Raw genomic sequence first — 20200 nt, forward strand, 5'->3', positions numbered from 1 at the left:
AAGATTTCCTATCTGAGGAAAATATCTTTAACAATCTTTTATTATTACTTTTATTATTTCCTTATCTGAATAGGAGTCCTGGAGGTTGCTGTTCTAAAGATACTGCTTAGTGCAGTATATATATATATATTCTTTGTATACTTTTGAAAATCACTTCAGGTTGCCATAGGGATAGTATTGAATCAGACCAAAAAGAAAAAGTTCTATGTGTGCTTTTATATAAGGTATTTTTTCAAAATACTGCAGCATCTCTTAACTGAGCAATGCAATGATTTTTAATTTCTTTTTTCCTTCTCTTTTGGAAACAGCATAGATTATTTGCCCCAAGAGACAAGCTGTACTCTCACATGGATCCAATACATTCTATGTTGTGCTGCTCCTTTTTTCTATTACACACACATATAAATAGCCCACGTGACTAAACATGAATAGTTTTCTTGCATGTTATTGATGACATTATCTTCAGTTTGATTCTGTGAGAAGTATTTCAGTATCCTCAGAATGTTTAACAAAGCTGAAAATGTCACAGGTAATTAAATTGTTTTACTCACAGGGTTGACGTATCATAAATCAACTCATTCTTGCTAAGGAAAAAACATCATTATTTGGACGATATCTTAAAAGAATGAGATTAAACTTCTATCTTAATGCAGGATTTCAAAAAGAATCTTGAACTTCTCAGATATTGTTAGCAGAAAGGTTTAAAATACCCATACAGTTTCAGAGAAATCACATTATCTGGTTTATTGTGAAAGCACACTAGATTGATTGATTGTCATTTTGAGTTACCAATAATGGGGGTCATCTTCTGCTTTTAGAGATAAAGGATGCTAAAATTTGCTGTTTTCTTAGCTCAGTGAGATGTACTGCAACAGTTTACTGCTGTGGTGAAAGATGTCACCTTTTCCATTATCATGTCCCTTTTAGAAGGCATCCCAAGTTATTCGATTCAATTCCCATTCAGATAAAACATAGCTTGTAATACATATAGTTGACAGTTAAAAGCATTTGAAAATGCTAGATATGTCATATTTTCATGGCTATGTTTGTAATCTGTTTCCTCTACAATTAAAGAATTATTTAGACTGACTTCTGAAAAGTATATCCAGGGCTGACCTGTTCCTCTCAGCACATCCTTGATCCATGAATGATGTGTAATCTGCTCAGCACAGAAATTGATCAAAGACATGAGACACAATATTACATTTTTCTTCCATCTGGTCTGCACTAACAGCTCATTTTGACTTGTCCTTTACAGTTGTGTAAAGAAAAGAGAGCTCTAAGTATTCTCTTTCCCAATGAATCCAAGCAGTGAAAAACGTAACTGTACTATTTACTAGATCTAAGTGTACAAGATCTAAATAGCCTGGTCACTGATATAAAGGCAAATCTGATAGAGGAACACAGCAATGAAAGTTGCAATTAAACATTTTTAATTTAGGGATTTTTTTTTAATTGACAGTATTTTTTATACAGGTGAACAAGTAATAATGTTCTTTACAGCGCATTTTAACAAATGGCTATAGTATGGTTAAATAGAAGTTTAGTGTTTGAGCCATTTAAACATTACTTTTGGGAACTACAGGTCCGGTGCAAGTCTTTATTATTTCTATGGATACTGATTCAAGTTCCAGTAGTCTTTCTGTTTATTTAATCTTAGAATCACAGGCCCATTTCAGTCCACTGAAAATGTGAACATATTTTTTTAATTGATTGTTTTTTCAAGAGTTCCTTAAAGCCAAAATGCGACCTAAATTAGTACTTTAGAGTACGTTAGTACTCCAACCCAAACTAAACCAAGATACGTTTAGAATATCTATAAACTCTTCTCTCATGTTGACAATTCTCTTTTGAGCCAGGAAAAACAATGCAGAGCCAAATATTTAGGTTGAGTGATGCTGAAGATGTTGAACTATTCAGCTGCACCAAACATGAATTATGAAATAGGGCTAATAATGTAAAAAATCAATTGAAACCTCCTCCCTTCCTTCTGCTTTTATATCTCTCTCTATGAAGCCTTTCTGAGAGCTACAGATGACTGTGTATAATCATGAATATCTTTATTAGTTATTGATTGAAGGCCTCCTACATTACTGTGTCTTGTGGCAGGATTAAAGGGATGGTATTATGACCCATGGTAGAGTAAGGCTGAGTGAACATCCTTGGAGAAAAACTCACTGATCATACACAAATGTATTAGATTGGAACAGGTGCTGGGAGAAGCTCTGAAATCTCCATCCTTGGATATATTCATTATTTGCCCGGACAAAACATATAATTTGTCTTATAAGTGTAATTTGAGTTTAAAATTATTTCTAACTATGGATTAAGCCCTACTTTGTACTGGTGGGTTGAGCTAGAAAGCCTCCCCAGATGCCTTTCAACCTGTATTTCTTTCTGTGATTCCATGAAGACAGTAATCCAAAAGTACTTACTGCCAGCCATTAAAGATAATTTGGTTAGCTGTTGTAACACATTTAGCTACAAATCCTATCAGTATTGGGTGAACATCCTCCCTCCAAGACTGCAGTTTACATGAGCAAGACACTGAGTTGCACTTTCATTCTATGGAACCTTGCCTTGGAATTTAGGGTTGATTTGGTGCTTAACATGCATGTATCTTAACTCATAGATATGCTAGTAGATAACTGGCAGATACTGACATAGCTCAAGACAGTCATTATATAGGAAATGTCTATTATCTATTCTGTAATATGATTTCATTATGATAACTTGCTTTAAGTGTAGAATTATTTGCATTTAGTAGGACTATTAATCAGTGATGTGGTTTAAATCTCAGAACAACAGTATTCCCTGTTTGACGGAACAAGAGAGGAAGCAAAACACCTGACGCATATCATGTCCTCAAATGGTTGTGCTGTACCAAGATAGAAATCAGATTTCATGGGCAAGTTCCCAAAGAACAACAAATGTCTTTGTCCTAACTTCAGTCATTCTATAATTTTACTTCTAACAGTATGTCTTGTCACTGGGATACAGCCTTTGGAGGCAATAAAATAAATCTACCTTGTATCATTTTACTTGTTGGAAACAAACTTTATAACAAAAATGCATACGTTTCAGTGTTGTAGATATGTATGTAATATATCTATGTATGTGTAGGTAAGCATACTTTCTCCCTGTCATCATATCAGGTCCAAATTCTTCTGCTATGTTGCTGTAAATGTGCAATGAAAATGAAATAAACTATTGAAAGACATTCAGAGGTCCGTAATGTACCAAGCATGTCTTGCCTGGCATGGAGAATCACAAAGAGGCCAGTAGGTCTTGTTTTTGTAGAATTTATACTCAGTGGGAATTGAATGGAAGTCCTGATGTTTGACCTAGATAGGAGAGAGATTAGGTGCTGTATTGTGGCATTACAACTGGCATGTCCTTATAACCTGACTTTTTATATTCTGCATGTTAATATCTGTGACAAAAAGGAGAGTTGCCAAGGGGAAATACTGCTATAATGTTGCAAGGAAACACTAGTTCTCTCCATTTGTTCTGGAAAAAAAAATAATGGCCTATTCATTTACAGCCTATAAGAGTTCTCTTTTTTGTTTCAATAAATGAGTGTGGACATGCTATTCTGTCTTCTGTCAAACTTATAATCCTTTATACTCTTTCAGGAAGATAAAATTTTCTGACTCTATCACTGGAAAGCAGTAGTATATTAGAATGAAAGAATTATTCCATTTTCTTCATAGTGCCCCTTTAAAAAAATGTAGGCTATGGTTATTTTGCAATAATACAGACTTAAATGATTGTAAACTTTCATCAACAATGACAGACATCTCATCTTAGGCATTTTTAAATAAGATTTAATAAATTTAATAAATCATAGCATTTTTTTTTCCTGTGGTTGGTATTCATTAAAGGAGCTCAATTTCTAAACTCCAGTCTGCTGAAAATAATGAAATTAGATCAATAGAGTTATGTTTAATGGCTTGTGTTATGCAGCTCATCTGAAAGAGCTCTAAACGTACATTTTCATAAGGTCTGCATTACTCAACTCATTGACTGTAGTGAGGTGGTGAGCTAATGCTGTTATTTTTAGTTCCTGCAGGTTTTATGCACAGCACGCTGGAGATAAAGAGCTGGAAGGAATGACTGTGCTGAATGTAGAAGTAAAATGCATTATGAATTTTAAGTTCTGGTTTTCGGGAATGAGAGTTAGGCAGTTCTGAGTAGTGTTGTAATTGCAATTTCCTCATTCTAAGTACTCCAGTTAATGGGTTTGGGAATGCTGCCCACGTTCACATTTTCACAGAATACGTCAATTGGAAGAAGGAGCAAAGAAATCTTGCTGTATGCTGTCCTGTATCTAGCCATGACCAGTGCTAGAACATGCAAAGAAATGTGTGGGAGCTACTTGGAGGTCACATGTAGGTCTCAATGTAAAGTCCAGTCCCTCAGTATAAGACTGTAACAATGAAGTTTTCTTCTTTCTACCAATTTGCTATTTACATTGACCATTGTAACTCTGATAACCCTTTGAATTACAAGGAGGTAGAATGGAAGTTCACGTTACCATCACATTTTGCTTATTTCCTTTCTAAGAAAACACCAGTATTTTCAGACTCCTTTTTCTTTTCTCTTTTATTCTTTCAGTCTCCTCAGAGCCCTTGTAAATCTGTAGTGCTCTTCTGGAGACAATGTGTGGGATCAGATGCACACCCAGTGCAGGGAGAAGGTCACTTCTGTGGGTCAGCTCACAGCCTTCAAACACGTGGTGGTTTTATCCAGCCCTTTCCTATGCCAGCTGCCAGTTTATCCATTTTCATGAAAGTAGATACACATTAGATAGAAGCTTACCTTATTTTTCCCCCCTTACCATGAAACCATTACTGGCTTTATTAACACGGTACTGTGAGAATACCCAGTCATCCACTTTGATCAGTATTCCTTACACTTCCCCACCTCCTTCTCTGCGCTTCATTAATTCTGTTTCCAAAATGTAGAACTCTCGTAATTTTTAGGTTAATCTCGGTGTCATAGAGAAGTAGTGAATTTAGTAAAGTGCTTTGAATTCCTATGTGCAAGATACTGTGCAGAGAAATTGGAAAATGATAACATTCTAAAAATAGCTGGATTTTTTTTGTTATTACTCAGAGGAGATTGACGCTGGTCCAAAGAAAGCCCTTTTTACTGATGTTTCTTTACTCTTGCTGTCCTTGTGTTTGTAAAGACGTTTGCAATTTATATGAGGAAACTGGTCAAGAGCTTCTTAAAGAACCTTGTTGGCTCAGGTCCAGAGTGTTATAAATAATTAGAAAAGTAAGTACGGGGGGGACCTGCAAGATAATTTCTAAGGCACAAAGGACAGTTGGGTAACCAACTCCCAGGACAAATCTAAGGCTCACTGCAATCCATGCCACTTGAAAAACTAATACCTATGTAACTTTATGCAGCCTGACAGGTCTGAAAAATAATAATAAAAATGAGCAGAGAGCTGGAGATGTAGATTGTGTCAAGATGTAAGACTCGTAATTACAGCACAGGAAATGGCAGCAGATTATGAAAGATCTCTGGCCTGAAATGATGTAGCAAAAATCTCTAAGCATCTGGTTAAAGAGCCCTATTAGCAAGTGCCTGAATTTCTGCAGGCTGGCCATGTTATCTTACATGGAACATTTTCAGCAGATGAGAGCAAGCAGGTGTAACACAACAACTTTGATTCTTCTTTTGATAAGTGTATTGGGAAATAAATGTCAATTTGAATTTATTTAGCTGGTGCTCCATAGCAACTGCCCAGTAAAAGCTTTTTTCTTTTTAATATGTCCAGAAAGGACAGTAGGGCTTACTAGCAATGCCTGGTCTTGTTCTGGCCTGCATCTGTGTGTAAATGCTGTACGGAGCACAAAGGTGAGGAATGTTTGTTTTGTTTGACAGTGCTGTATTCAGGTAGGCATTGCCTTGCTTACAGGTTATTAAAAAAAGGGCAGCTAGTGCAGAGGCAGAACATTTGGATGCTGCTCTGGTTCCAGTGCTGCCCAGGTCTCCTTGCATCTGTGTTCTCAGAATCCCAACTGCAAGGTGTAAATGCCCAAATGTAGATGAGATTCGTGTGTTTATCCTTTAGCTCATTACTGTGATTGCCAACATATAGAATAAAATAAATAAATAAATACATTCAACAGAATTGTCTATTTGATTTGATTCAACTTTATCTTAGTCTGCTCTTACATCTATATCAAATTATATATGTAAATAATAACTTGCACAAGATATACACATATATTTTAGTGTTACTGAAATCAACTATTTTCATTTCTGAGGTCAGTAAATATGGATATAGGGAAGCTGAATTGACATAAAAAATAAGACAGAATGAATCAACTCCTTTATTGCATTCTAACATAGAAAAAGAAATTCCCTGTATGGAATCTCAGTATGGCTTTTTTTATGTGTGTGTGAGATTGTATCCTTAGTAATAAAACATATTTTTGCCCAGTTCTTTCATTTTATAAAAGGAACTGGAAAAGAAACTTGGCCAAAAAGTTGTAATTTCTGGAAATGCTTAATACAGTGTTATTTAAAAAAAATAATTAATTGATAAGTAAAGCATTAGATGGATGGCCTTGCTTTTATGACAAATATTGCAAAGCTATTTTCAGTGAGTTGACATTTGCCACGCTATTTATAATTCATTAATAACGTTGTAATTGTTAGCAGCACAGCTGTATTGCTTGGGCACTCAGACATCCTAACAATATGTGGTCCCTTCTGCACAGATATGATGTAAATAAACTGAAAAACAATCTCCGTCTCTAAATATTCTTAGCAGGCAAGGCAGAAAAGGATAGTAGAAAATGAATATTATTACAGAGAAATGAAGCGACTTACACGAGGTCCCAGCAGACGTGAGGAAGCTTAAAATAGAAGATGAGTCTCTTGAGCCTCAGCCATCTGAGCCTTCAGTCTTATGGTTTGTTTGTTAGTCTAATCTGTCACTCACATACTCCTTGAACCCACCTAATTGCAATCTGCACCAACCAAAATGTAACAGATTCATTTTAAAGGCTCTTTTTAAGTCCTGGGTTGCACAGAAAATTCTCTGTATTCACAGGCCTGTGGTGATAAGAAAACACTAACACAGCCTCATAGAAAAACAAATTTTTAGGAGGTCATATAGAAATATGCTGAGACTCATTTACTTGTGACGGTAGTGAGCTTTGTGTTGTGTGTGCTTACAATTGGTTTGCACACCTACTTTGACCATGTCCTGTGGGACAGGTTGCTGCTCTGCTTGGTGGTGCTGCTGACCTCAAGGATGTTTATGGGGGAGCATTTCTGCAATCATTTCTGCTTTATTTTAAGTGAGGAAGCTGTTGAATTTCCCTGTCTTTCTAGTGTGAGGCTGGACGAGGCCCATGGAGAAATTTAGCCAGGCAGCCAAAGGGACTTGCCTCAAAACTGACCACAAATTCAAGGACTGATCCATCACTTGGTTGCAGTGGTCTTCCTGAAAATAAGCAAGAATGTAAAATTAAAGGAACAAGGGAAACTGAAGGTGAGTGGGAGTGTTACAGGAGAGGGGAAAGGCAACTTTTGAGCAGATGATTTGCTGGAAAGACAGACTGGAACATTTGTAAGTGAGAAACCCATCCAGTACCTTTTTTTTTTTCCCCCAATTGATTTCTGAATTGCATTTTATTTGTGTGTGTGTTTATTTGTTATGAAAGGGATGAGTCAGGTACTGTGTCTGGATAGGGAGCTAGGAGATATGGTTTAGGGGGTTTTCTGTAGGTATGGTAAAGGGAGAACGGTTGGACTAGATGATCTTATAGGTCCTTTCCAACCTTGTGATTCTATGATTCTATGATTTCTTTTTCAAATAGATACAAGATGGCTTGGGTTCTTAGCTGACATTTGGAGTTTTTGTCGTTGGTGTAAATCAAAGGATTTTAAAATACTGGAGCCAAAGGACACTTTTGTGAGAGGATAAGCCAAAAAATAAGCTGGAGAAAAAATGACTGCAAATCCCAGTCTTGAAGTACCACTGACCAGGATGATGGGCAGCATCCCTGGGAACTCAGTGTGCTGGGAAAACTCCAGCAGAGCCTCACAGAGATGAAAAGCCTTTCAGAAAGGAAACTGCACAAGGATGGAGCTGCTTTTTTTTATATACAGTTTTCTTTTTCTCCCCCTTTTCCTTAATTTATATTTATCCTTAGCATACAGCACTTCATTTTTATAAAGCTGTACCCCCGAAACAAACATTCAGTGCATTTTCAGTAAAGGAAACACTACCATAAGATATTTTGTTTGCATGTTGTGACACAGCCGAGTGATAGCTGGCATTACAAAGCACTGTCTGTGTGGAGTGGGTGGGCTGAATGAAAGCCCGCACGGAATTTGGTGAGAGGAAAACGAATCCCTCAGAAACGGGCATTGATAAAAGCATGGGGAAATCATAAAGATAATATAGACAGTATTTCCCTTTTGGAGGAAAGCATTGCTTGTAAAATGTGGCTGCCAGCTCGCAGGAACCCTGGCGCAGCCTCTGCAGACACAAATGCTACAAATCCTGCCATATTAATTGGATTTCTCCCAGGGAAGTTGTTCAGTTCCCTCATTCACCTGGTTACAATCCAGCTGATGCAGCAGTCGCCATGGCAACGGCTGCTTCACCATTTGAACCTATACAGATATTGCTGGTTACAGCCCTCCCTGATCTCGCTGCCAACGTGCGGAACCGTCGCCCCTCACGAGAGAAATGCTGTGGGTGGGAGCTGCGGGATCCGACGTCCGCTGCGCTCGCTGCGAGTCGGGTGCGGCTCTGCGGGGTGAGGCTGACACCTGGCGGCCGCCTCTGAGCCGCTCGGAGCTACGTCCGACCTTGTCTGAAACGGGAGTTTCGGTTCACCGAATCAGAGTATCTGGGGCTGGAAGGGAGCCATAACGATCATCGAGTCCAGCTCCTGGCTCCACACAGCGTCATCCCAAATCCTGACCCTGTGTCTGAGAGTGTTGTCCTAATGCTGCTTGGACGCCGGCAGCTGCTTGAATTCCATGCCCACCGCCCTAAAACCCTTTTCCTAACCCCATCTGCCCCTCCCTTGACTCAGATCCATGCGGTTCCCTCGGACTGAAGGGACCTCAGCTGCTTCCCAAACGTCTTGCCCTCCAGATCCTTCACCATCTTTGTAGCCTTCCATTGGACACTCTCTGATAGTTTTATGTCCTTATTTTTCTGTACTGGATTGCCCCAAACTGCATGCAGTACTTTTCCTGTGCATTATAATTGTTCCAGGGAGCTCATGGCTGATGTTGCACAATACGAAACGTTATCATTTGAAAAGCAAACATGCTCTGAATTGGAGCTTTCAATTCTAACTTCCCAGACTGCTCATTCATAAAGCGTCATGCATAGGAAAAATGCAGTGGTGAACAGAAGCCAGTTAGGCTGGACTCTGATTTCTGAGTGAATCAAGCTTTTTACATTTCTTTAAAAATAAAGTGGTTCTTTTGCGTGTGTTTGTTTGGGGTTTTTTATTGAAGCAGAGAATGAATATGTAACAAATTGTCTCTTCTAGGCGGTGCCTATCTGAAGCTTATGGTTTATTAAGCATCGTGCATATGACCAGTGCTTACAAATACCGTAAATAAATCCAGCGAGAGGACACACATAAATCCTCAGTGCTATCTATTCTCCAGGCACCAGCAAGGGCACAGTGAAATCGTGGGGGAGCTGCAGGTGCACTGCAACACGGGTAATTCCTGAAAGCCTTGTGCCTGTCAGCTCCCAAGGGCAGACAGAACATCTCAGTGCCATGGAAAGATTTCTCCAATGACAAGTGGTTTGTGTGTCTCCTTTGTGGAGGTACAGCACAAACTCCCTCTATTTAGTTTGGTAGCTGATGGGAGAGAGAGAGAGAGAGCGGAGCTTTAGCTGCCCTCCCTTCTGCTCCATTTTCCTTTGAAAAGTGTTCTGCTGCTGGCATTATTAACACTGAAACTCCCCATACAGCTGTGGGCTGCGAGGACTGGATCTTCTATGCGACCATGGAAGAGGCACAAAGGTTTCCTTGTGACCACTCACTCTTTTTGTGTCCCCACAAAAGCCCACTCACAATGTAGTATGCTGTTAATAGCTAAAGCACAAGATGTGGTAATGTAAATGAAGCCTGAGCAGCTGAAGCGAAGGTTTCGGGGAGACTGGGGTCTAAATGATTGTGCTTTATCTTCCTTATTGAGTCACTGCCACATGACTGTTTTGGCTTAATCCCTTCATAGTACTTTATGCAGAGGCAATCCGTTCAGATGTTTAAACACATATTCATTATATGCTGTATGTGCTCAGATGTCCTTGCATGCAAATATGACTTTGTTAGTACTCTGTCCTCAAGTATATATTTCACCTGTCTGTTTGATTACTGAGGAATTTTGGCAAAGTTTTGGCTTTGTTGTAAGACTGTACCTTCCATTCCCTGAACTAATATTGTATTCTTCTCATTAACATGTACAAAAGTGCACTTTTATTTCTTCGTTTGTTTTTTGTTTTTGTTTACTAAGGGGTTATTAAGAATTTGCAAAATATCAGCATAGAAGCAAAGGAACTGAGAGCATCATTGAGGCTATGTGTGCAGTAGAGATCCAAAGAGCTTTGGGATTTTCAAAGAAAGGAGACTCAGGGGCCCCTGAGAAGTGTACGCATGTCATGAATGTCTCTTCTGTTTGTTAGCTCTGCTGCAGTGTCAAAGAAGCTCCTATCTGTGACAGGCAGACCTGACAGACAGCATTGTTCATTCGGTTTTTATTCAATATAAGGGTCACAGATCTCAGTGTCAGGATAAAGTAAGACTAAGTAAGTGTCTGATTGATCCTGCACTTCTAGGACATGGCAGTCTGGGACGTGGGTACTAGATGTAATTCAGATTTTGCAAGCATGGGATAAAGACTCTGAGATGAAGGTGAAAGACAGAAATTCTTTGTTAGGGTGGAGGCAAGCCACAGTAAGGATTTAAATCTATTTTCTAAATATAAAATATGTGGCCTGCACACAGTTCCTAATTTTCTCTTTTATTTTCTATGACATCTTGCCAAGTTGAGGGAGCAGCAGGGAGACAAACTGATGCCACAAAGCCTGTGAGAAAAAGGAAGGTAAGAAGAAATCTGATCTTCCTGGCACTGTGCAAAAATCCTCATAAATTCATCATCAGCCACTGTGGAACTGTGCTGTTTCAGATCAACTAACAACATCATCATGCTGGTTCTTTTATTCTGGGAAAGAATTTCTGTTCTTTACCTGATACATTCTGCTAAATTGGCTGTTTGTGGTTTCTAAAATCAAGAGCTACTGGACAGAAGGAAATGGAATGAAAATGGACCATAGTAAGTTATTATTGTTACGAGGATGTGGGTATGTGAGCCGAGCATGGTCTCATATCACTGTAATTGTAGTTCTCATTTCAAGGAGCCATATACAAAAAGGAATAAATATAGTGGACATCATTTTCCTCACCAGCCAAAGAAGACACCAAAAGTGTTATTAACTTGTAATAGAAACTAGTCCTTGAAAGTGCTCAGCTGCCTTTGAATGTCCCTATTTAGGTGATTCCCCTGCACTGCAAAGAAAAAGAAGTTTCTGAACTAATGTTTCCTGAGAAAACCTGTGTATAACTAGGCATGAAGGGGGGGTTGGAGCTTGATGATCCTTGAGATTCCTTCCAATCCATGCCATTCTATGATAAAGCCGGAGAATCACTATAGATACACAGAAGCAAATGGTGTTCTCTAGAAATAAGTTTCTGTTGCTCTTCTTCCATCCAAAGGCCCTTGAAAATCAGGCTGGAGCAGTCACACACAAAACTTTTAAGAAAGTCAACCAAGACAAGAAAAGTGTGGCTCTTACTACTTCAGGCACACTCTTCAGGTCTTTATGGACATTGATAGATCCCCCCTGATCCTTGTCCAGTCTGAGCAGCCCCATCAGAGTAAAGGAGGCAGTCTGAGAACTCTGCATCTGAAATCAGTTCTGGAACTGAAATATCTGAGAAAATTGGAGTGAAATTCCATGCTGTGTCTCAATAGTGGAAGCACAAGGGTCGTGACCCAGTAGGAAGGTAGGTTAAAGTAACTTCAAGATACTTTTGTGCTCCTTTAACCTTGGATTGCCCTGGGGTCTGCTGAAAGCTCTACCGTAATCTATTCAGCTAAAATTGTGGCTCCTCTGCAGTGTCCTAAGGGGATGTGAAATAGGATTGCATGAAATAGAAATGTCATGGCTGAAATAGCCATAATGCTGTTCCTCTTGTCCCCACTCCAAACTGTAGCATGCTCGTTATACTAGACCTTGGGAAAGAATGTAAGGAACAAGGCTTTTTGCTTTTTTTAGTGCTTCTGCTAAGAAAATCTGACATGTTTTGAGGGATTTTTAGGGCCCCTTTAGACCTCTGTGTTGCTTCTTCATGGATAACAGTGTAGATGAGTCTTTTCTGTTTAATCCCTCTAAGTCAGGTATAAGATGCTTTTCTTTTCACTTGTCCCTGAGTAGTAAGCTTTTTAGATTTGATTTGGATTTTATTCCATATGTTGGCCCTGGCTGAGAGGAGTCTAGAGTTTTCTCTGAGGATGCCTAACAATGCTGGAAAGTAAATAATTAGGACAAAACAGAATGCTTGACTTTGTATTTAGGTCGTTTTACTTTTCAGGAGAGAAAAGTGCGGGAAGGCTAGGGGAGGCAGAAAATGACTCATTTTAACTATGGTGCTTCCATCATTTGGAAACATCACCACAATGTAGTGCAAGTCCAGATGTCTAGAAGCTTTCTCTTAAGAGCTCTCAGCTCAGTGGCTGCCATTTTAGGGTGACAATGCTTTCCTTCTCATGCCAGGCTGGAATTGCATCTCTCTGTACTGCTAGTTCTGGTGCAGGTTGTCTTGCTAAATTAAAGGCATTCTGGGAAAATTACATAGTCTTTTAGATTCTTATGACTGGGATACTTTTTGGTCTTTTGCCAAATGAGTATTCCTTAACTCGGTTCATTTCAAACAGAACGAATCTGTAATAAAGGCCTCTGAACACTGTTAAGGTGGTACATTTCAATACCTGGGATCTGCTTGTATGAGAATTAATGAAGATCAGTGTACAAGCAGTGAGAAAATCAGGTCTTGCTTTGGTCAGGTGACATGTGTTTTCCTCCACATTTTCAAATAATAATAAAGCTGCTCTCTTAAATGCTCTACTTCCACACACTTCTTCAGTATTTGTCAATATTCCCATTGTTATTCAAATCATGTGTCCTACTCTTGTATTCATGCAGCAGTTAAAATTGCGATCGCTGGATTATAGCAGTCTTTATCATCATAACTGAGTTTTTTACTTTGAATTAACTCTAAAACTTTAATGCTCCATTAATGTATGATACACTGGATATAAGACAGATGATGAGATTTGAATGAGCTCATATCTCTTGATCTTTTTTATCTCCATGCATATGCATGGAATGGAAACATGGCTTTGGGGGCAACAAAAGTGGGAAGGATAATAGAGAGTAAAAGAGTATTTGAAACTGTAGATTTAAATATTGGGGAAGGAACATACATTTAAATAATGGCATCTTTGAAATCCTATGGGGTTGAAATGACAATAAACATTGGCAGAAAAAGAGTAACAGTTGGTATTGCAACAGCTTTGGAGTTGAGATTGTGAAAAATTTGTTCATTTTCAGTTTAAACAAAAGAAATCAATTCCTCTTGTGATACTCCAAGTAGGTCTTTGTTCTCTGTCTGTGAACGAGTTCTGTCTCCCCTGAAGATGGAGGCAAAATTCAAGAGTTGGTATCTGTGTGAACTGAGACAACTGTTTGTTTGTTGTTGTTGTTTGTTTGTTTCTAACCTGACAAATTCTGAACTGAATGACCAAATATTTTAAATACTGGTAAAAAATAATTCTGTTCCTCAAATCAGAGGTGACAAGTGCTATCTCTTCTCTCCACGACATTTATGAGCTACATTAAAAAGCAATTAAGCTATTATTATATTATGTGTCTGAAAAATTGTCAGAATTAGTACATGGAAAAATCAGATTCTTTTGCATCTTACCTTGCTAAAATTTTTCTCTAGGCTGTAGCAGTTCAGAAAGCCACCTGTACCTGTTTTCTTGCTCTTCTCTCAGATTTCATGTTTTAGCTTTTGTACCTTTTTATAGGATGAAATCAAGTGACCTTCCTTCACTTCAGCTAGGTCCTCATCTCCAGTGGGCAGTGACTAGGCTGAATGTAGTGACTACACTGATTATTTTATCAAAGGTAGCAGTAAGAATACAGCAGTTAGGGAAAAAGGTTTTAAAACAAGTTTTTACAATTGTCTCCATGAAATTTTGTTTCCTGTTCATAAAGGCAGGCAGATCTGCCTTCTTAACCCCCCTCCTGCTTAAATTATCTGCTTAACCATACCTCTATATTTCTGGCTATTTTCGCTTGGCATTGAGATGCTAACTTTTTATGCACTCAGACTTGCTTTCTCTCCTCAGTTCATGGAAGACCATTTTTTTGTCTCTCTGGCAGGCTGAGACTGTTCTCCTCACACTAATGAACTTCCCATAGCCCAAGTGTTTACCAAGCAGGGTCTTATTGTGTTACTGATTCTATAGTTTGCTGTCCAAACATCATATTGTCTAACCCCACAAAAAGGCAGTGGAAGTATCTGGAGTTTAATGTCCATATTAAATGTGTATGAATCAGGTCAGTATCTGCAGTTTATTGCAGTGCATTGATAATTTGGTCAATACAAGTCATTCAGGCAAACCATATTTCTCTGAAATATCAGGCTTACTCAAACCCCTGTAGTCTACTGTTTTTTTTACAAGACATGCTTTAAGAGTCTATTTTAAAATTTGAGGAGTAAGGATGTCTCTTTCTAATTTAATCTGTCGTCTCGTGGTGAGCTGATGTGTAGTGCACAGTTGACAGACCTCTGAGCAATTGCTTCAGTGCTCTCACTCTGATTTTTTCAGGCTTTGCTCAGTGATATTAGGACAGTCTTGATTTCCAGTTTATTCTTTTGGGGTTTTCTATTGAGCTCATGACCAAAGAAACAGAGTGACATGCAGTAGAGCACGGAGCAGCACAATGAACAGCTGGTATGTGTTTGTTCTCTCATCCTCTCCTCAGGGGGACGAGTGTGTGCTGCAGAATGTTTTCCTTTGGAATTATTTTTAATACTGTGCTAATAAGAGACAAGCAAGGGTAAAACCAGTGTGCTTGGTGTTCAGAGTATGAGCAGTGAGACTGGTTATGTCCTTATTTTCTTGCTTACCCCAAACACGAATAAGCCTCCAGGAAATACCTGTCTATTGCACAGACACACTTTGCACTTTACAGAGAATATGTCATGGATATTGTCTCTTCGATACTGCAGGGAGAAAAGGCTTTAGCAGAGCAATCTGAAGGAAAGCCCCCACCTCAGAAAAAGTATTTAGGTACTTCCAGATCCATAGATTGTTATTTTTTTTTTTTCCAAGGAGAGTTTAAGTTTCTAAATACAGAGGAGTAACACTGTTATTTCAGTGAAGCAAATGACAATTATGCTTATCTATATAGTACAATCTCTGCTTCTGGAACAAAATGAAAATTGGACAGGAAACAGCAGGGAGAATTGTTCTTTTGGAAACCATCTTTGTAATGGCTCATTACATATCATCCATGGCTCCCTGTTTGGAGAAGTAGAAATGGTCTACAAAGAGATTATTCTCAGGTACTTTATCAAAGAATGTTTCCTAAACTAAACCTTTCCTAAATCATGTGATATTTAATCAAAATAAAAAAATAAAAAATTCAATTGTCCCTGTAATGTATTGCTGTGGCAACACAACATGAAATGGTGTTCTGGACTGGCTGCTGCCAACTGCTTCCCGCTGTACTCAAGTTATGGGCCTCTGCAATGGACTCTACTTCCACCCACAAGGGGAGGGTCTGGTGCCTCTAGCAATGCTAGTTTAGCACTATGAGTGAGTCTCTGATGAGTCAGGATAATACAGTGGACGTTCCTCTGTGTTTATACTACCATAGGTACTGGAGTACACCAGAGGATTGCTTGGTGTACAGCAACAGCATGCAACACTGAGCAAATGATGTCCAGGATCTGTGCCTCTCCTTACACCATTAAGACTGACGGTATGCTGGGGTCAGGTATGAGGAGCAGTTCCTCTACTGCTGCCAATGCTTCACAGCTCAACACCTACCTACAATTGTAGGCAAGACAGTGTCATCTGGGAGAAACTATGCTTCTGCAGTCATGCTGCTGTCACTACCAGTGGTGGGTTGCGTGTGCCTACCTGTGCTACAGTCATGTCTCCATGCAAATTTATTCTTCAAGACTTTAGTTTTCTCAGTGTTCCTTTCTCAGCAGAGAACACAGTTTGTACTTGACATGAAGCCCTGGGCCAGCACAGCCAGGCTTTGTTTTACTGCTCCATAATGGATATGCTTGTAAACTGATGTTTCCATTCTAGAAGGTTAATAATGATTCTTTCTGGAGTGAAATTTTATCCATAGCAGAATAATTACAGTAAAATAGCTCGGAGTACCTTTCCAAGGCGTCAGTTCCCAGGCATTCTCTGAAAATGGGAGAAGGATGATTTCTGACAGTCTGCTTTTGATTACAGAAAATTGTTAAGTTCTAGTTTCACCCTCCAACATTTATCTCTCCGCTGCCTTGTTTTGGAAGATGAAGCTTCACAGGAGCTGAACAGTGGGTCTTATTGATATAATCTCTTATTTTACCTAACAGGTCATTTACCCCCTTCTTCTCTGCCTGCCTCCCTTCTTTTCCTTTCCTTGCTGCTGCTGGCAAGCTAATTAGGCTGCTCCCACAAGAAAAATTCATCCAAGGCCATAACAGCCATATCAGATGGAAGCTCGGATAAAACTCTCCACAGTATAGCCTTATAAGTGCCTCTCAGCTTGCCGTAATGTTTCCCTGCCTGCTTTTTTTTTATTCCTTACTTTATAGGGAAAATTCTCTCATCCCGTGTTCTATGCAAACATTAAGTAAATTAATTAAAAGAAATGATGATGCATGTTTCCTGAAACATACTCCTTTACTTCCTTTTATCCTTCTTTCATTTATACATTGTAGGTGATGAATCTCAAGCTTTGTCCAACAAAAACACATCATATATTTCTATATCTTTCCTATTATAAATCCTTAACCTTCTACTAGACTAATATATTAAAATTCTTCAGACACGGAGTAGCAATGTTCATAATCTCCAGTTCATTATCTTAATTAGATCTGTCTTATATTATCCCACAGTTTAGTCTCATTACTTTAAAGGTGATCAGCCTTAGAAGGGAATGTGAGCAGAATTTAGTGAATTCTATTGTGGCAACATTTCTCTCAGATCTGGCTTTGGATCTTTCAGGTGCAATAATGATAATGCTGCTGGTGCGGTTAATTAAAAATTGCATTTGAATGGTATGAATATTCATTCTGGGGAATGAACACAGGATTAACTCAGAGGGGTAAAATGTCTGCAATGGCCCAAGGATGTGAAATGAGCCTGGATCACATCAGAACACAAATGAATCATTTAAAATGATGGAAATTCCAAATCCTCCCACCCTGGAAACTATTAGTAGAGTATTGCCCTGGTTGAGCCCGTCTCTTAATGTGACAACAGACATTAATGTCTGTTCTTCTTCAGTAACAAATTGAACGACATATATTTGACATACAGCTCTACCTAGGAGCCACTACCTGGTGCTAAATCTTCACTAAATAATTAGGAAAGGCTACTAGCTTTTTAAAATTCTTAGGCTAAAGTGTTACAGTTATATCTGTAAGACCCAGGTTTAATGGCTTTCTGTGAAAGATCAAAATTGGTTTCCCAGAAAGTGATTGTGACATGCAGGATGCTGCTGGGGAGGGTACAGACAAGAACTGCTGAGACCTTTGATAATGAAGCACTCTGTACCCGAACCGTCTCTCTGGCAAAACCCAGGACTTAAATATTCTAGGCAAGGATGTTAAAAATGTATCTTTTCTTTGTCTTGTGAATAACACCATTGAAAATATCAAAGTGGTGCTTCTTTTTTTGCCCAAATTTATTTGTTGTCATTTTTTCTGAACAAAGGAAACATCAAATAATGAACAGCTTCTGTAAAGCTTATCTGGTACTGCAGGATGCATAAAAAAAATGAGACTACAAACTAGAGATAAAGCCTCTTTGGTGTAGGAACGTTGTGTGAAGTTTAATGGGCATTTGCCAGAGAATATTTTGCTGGCTGTTAGCTAGCTGCCAAGGGATTCACGGGATGCATGTTCTAGAATAAAATGCTCTGTGAATAAAATGGGGTCAGTTAAGGTAATTTGCATGGTGCTTTTGACTAGAGCATCAGGGAGGTTCAGGCTTGCTGTGCAGTCAGAGATAGTGCAGTGATGTGTGTCCTCTCCTCCCTTGCCCTGCATCCTTCTTATCTGAGTCACTTCTAGTTTGAAGCCTTGACTAGATGGCCACCTGGGAAAGCCCAAATCCACTCATCACTTATCCCGTACAATGCAGAATCTGGCCTTCTTTCTTCAAGAGAGAAGCAGTAGCATTATGTCTCAGCAGCCCAAGCTATTTAACTGAATAAAGGGTATGGGGGCTTTTCATGGGAGCAATCCCTTGCCCCTGTATTGTGAAGACAAACAAGAGTAGAGGCATTCTACTGATTCCCATATTTTCTTGTTAATACCAAAGAGATTTAGTCAGATTTTCTACAGGGAAGATGCAGCAGGAACATAGGTTGTGTTTTGGGGCAGATTATTTGTATAGTCCACTTCTCCAGCTAAGCATCTCAACTCTGACCAGGTTGGGTAGAAGAAGAGAGAAAGTTGCTCTGCCTTATGCATTGCAGTTTTTTATATTTAAAAGGGGATCTTTTTGCTAGTCCTACAGACCCTTTAGAATTGATGAATGGCTTGAAAATAGTCTCTTAATTGTAAATAAAGGCACTATTGTTCCTAGTTTTTCTGGCTAAAAAAAAATAAATAAATAATTGAGAAATAACTCAGGGCCATTTTGTCTGGATATAGCATACACAAAAGCCAGAAATTTCTTGGTTGACTTGTGGGGGGCTTTTACATTTCCTAATCATAGTGTGTGTGCCCAGAGACACCAAAGATGTTGCAGATAGGGTATATGTGCCTGGTAGGTCTGATATGGGGACACAGCTCCTCTAAAGCTACAACTAGTTGATTCACTTTGAGTTGCCTTTGACATCATAGTCCTTATACAGAGAAACTCTCTGGCTGTAGGGAGGCTCAAACTCTTTCTGAAATCATATTCCTTCAATGTCTAAATACTAACAGAAAGCTGCTTAAAATCTCTAGCATAGTGCATAGCACATTAGTGCAAATGTATGCCACATGCAAACTCCACTGAATAGAGTAACATGAGGGCTTAATTTGCCCTGCTAATTAGACTTGAGAAGGAAATTGTGGCCAGACAGCAGCTGTGGGAGGAAAGAATGAACAAACTCAGACTTTTTGTTCATCTGGTCATGCTTTTCATCCTTGTTTAACTATCTGGCAATTATTGCCCATGTATTTCTGTTGTTCCTTAAGATTTATCTTGCAAGTGAATCTGCTTATTGAAGAACTGCTGTTTTCTTCCTTCCCTGTGGTTTCACCCACTGTGAAGGCCAGACTTGAGGTGATAGAATACCTGGCCTTGCATTTGTGCCAACTGTTTTCCTTAGGTTTTCTTTGGAAAACTAATCACATTAATTTATTCATGGAATGTCACGGTGCTCAGTTCTGAGAAGGGGCATGTGCTTGTCTTTTGTACCCTGCTTCTGTTTTGTGTACTCTTGTGGAGCCCATGTGTCTACTGCCTGATAGTTAATCCCACTGATAGTGTGATTTAATAAGAGGGAAGAATGATATGGCTGCATCCTGCCCATTATACCCTTAGGAAGGAGATTTTTATTCGCTGTCAGATGTCACTGATGGAGCATTTGGCTTCCTTTCATCAAGTAACAATTGCAGTTTTAAGAGTACAGTATAGAGTGCCACTTTAAAGCCAAACATCTCAATTCACAAGTGAGGGAAGGATAAAGTTGTGCAGCTGGAGGATGTTATTTCTTCTCAGCAGCTGTCATTGAAAAGGCATGGGAATGCTCTAGATGTCAGGTGTCATAAATGCTCCATCCAGAGTTTGTCACGTGCTGGGTAATATAATGTGAAGTGTTGAAAAGAAGTTT

The sequence above is a fragment of the Excalfactoria chinensis genome, chromosome 2 (assembly GCF_039878825.1).
Source record: "Excalfactoria chinensis isolate bCotChi1 chromosome 2, bCotChi1.hap2, whole genome shotgun sequence".
Classification (NCBI taxonomy): domain Eukaryota; kingdom Metazoa; phylum Chordata; class Aves; order Galliformes; family Phasianidae; genus Excalfactoria; species Excalfactoria chinensis.